General features: G+C 39.3%; 1 protein-coding gene across 1 annotated transcript in view; it reads right to left on the bottom strand.

Moving 5' to 3' along the window:
* The window catches only part of COG7 (component of oligomeric golgi complex 7), a 111114-nt gene that overhangs the window by 49131 nt on the left and 60104 nt on the right, over positions 1-1879 (bottom strand). The gene's annotated exons all lie outside the window — the stretch shown is intronic.

The following is a 1879-nucleotide window of genomic DNA, read 5'->3' as shown; positions in this document are numbered from 1 at the left end:
GATTAGTTTGTGCATTAATGACATAAATCTGGTTGTAACGAACATTGAGATGTAAGGCGAGAGTGACACTGGCTGTGATGGTTAAGGCTGTGTGTCAACTTGGCTGGGCCATGAGTCTCAGTGGTCTGGTAGTTATGTAATAATGTAATTTGGCAGTTATATAACTGATGATGTAGTCACCCTCCATTTTGTGATCTGATGTGGTCATCCCCCATTTTCGCATAATGCTGATTTTCCCATAATTACCTAGTGTTTGGAACCTAACTATGTTGATAACTGAGGAGTAGGTATTTAGGTTTCTTTCAGTCTGAAGCAAAGGAGAGTGAAGGAAACCAAAGACTCAAGGAAGAAATTACTACACAGGACTAATGGCCCATGCAAACCACAATCCTAATCTATCCTGAGACCAGAAGAACTAGATGGTGCCTGGCTACCATCACCAACTGTTCTGACCAGAGACACAATGGAAGGTCCCAGTAAAAATAGGAGAAAAGCGTAGGACAAAATTCAAATTCATAAAAAAGGACCAGACTTACTGGACTAACAGAGACTAGAGGAACCCCCCAATTTTACTGCTGTAAGATACCCTTTTAACTTAGAACTGAAACCACTCCTAGAGGTCACCTTTCAGACAAACAAGAGATTGGCCCATAAAGTAAACAATAACACGTGTGAGGAATGTGTTCCTTTAAACAGTCAACTATCCAAGACCTAACAGTCAACATTTACCCAAAATCAAAGATAAAAAGGAAGAGCAGGGAACTGGACAGATGGAAACAGGGCAGGCAGGGTGAAAATGGTGACATTGAGGGGATTATAATCAATGTCATGAAAAGATGCATGTATGAATTGCTGAATGGGAATCTAATTTTTTTCCAACCTTTTTTGTTGTTGTTGAACATACACCAATTCAACAGTTTCTACAGGTACAATTCAGTGACACTGATCACACAGAGTCCTTCAACCACTCCCACCCTCTTTTTCTGAGCTGTTCCTTCTTCATTAACAAACTCACTGCTCCCCAAGGTTCCTCACTAATCTTCTGAGTCACTGTTGTCAATTTGATCCCATAGGGAATCTAATCTGCTGTATAAACTTTCACTTAAACACAGTATTTTTTTAAAAAAAAATCTCTTCAATAGACTAGGACCATAGTCTCATGGGCCATCTTGGTGTACTGCATAATATAGTTCATAAAGTTATGCTCTACATCCTAGTTTGGTGAGTAGTGTTTGGGGTCTTGCAAGTGGCCATCTAAGATACAACTATTGGTCCCTACTCATCTAGCACAAAAGAGAAAGAAGGAAACCCAAGACTCAAAGAAGAAACTAGTTTACAGGACAGTCACATGACCGATGGCCTCAACAACCCCGAGACCAAAAGAACTAGATGGTGCTCAGCTATCACTATGACCATTCTAATTAGGGAACAATAGTTGGACTCTGATAGAAGAGAAGAAAAATGGAGCAGAACCTCAAAAAAACAAAGACCTACTGGACTGGTTGAGCCTTCAGGACTACCTGAGGCTACCGTCCTGATAGACTCTTCAAACCCTGAACAGAAACGAACCCAAGGTTACCTTGTAGCTAAATAACAAACTGGCTCAAAAAAATAACATCACTGGTAAGTACTGTGCACCTTTAAAAAATCACCTACATGAAACCCAATAATCAATAATTACTTTAAAACAAAGATGAGAATGTAAGAGGGCAGGGAAACTAGTTTAATGGAAATGGAACAACCAGAAAGGAGAGAATGAGAATGTTCATGCATTGTGACAAATGTCACAATGTGTACAGAAAATGTTGAACGGGAACCTAAACTGCTGTGTAAACCTTCACCAACATACAGTAAAATGTTATTTAAAAAAAAAAAAAAA

The sequence above is a fragment of the Orycteropus afer genome, unplaced genomic scaffold (genome assembly GCF_000298275.1).
Source record: "Orycteropus afer afer isolate SDZICR_OR568_19922 unplaced genomic scaffold, OryAfe1.0 scaffold00376, whole genome shotgun sequence".
NCBI classification, from domain to species: domain Eukaryota; kingdom Metazoa; phylum Chordata; class Mammalia; order Tubulidentata; family Orycteropodidae; genus Orycteropus; species Orycteropus afer.
The sequence above is the reverse complement of the archived record's forward strand: the minus strand, read 5'-3'. Positions and strand labels throughout refer to the sequence as shown.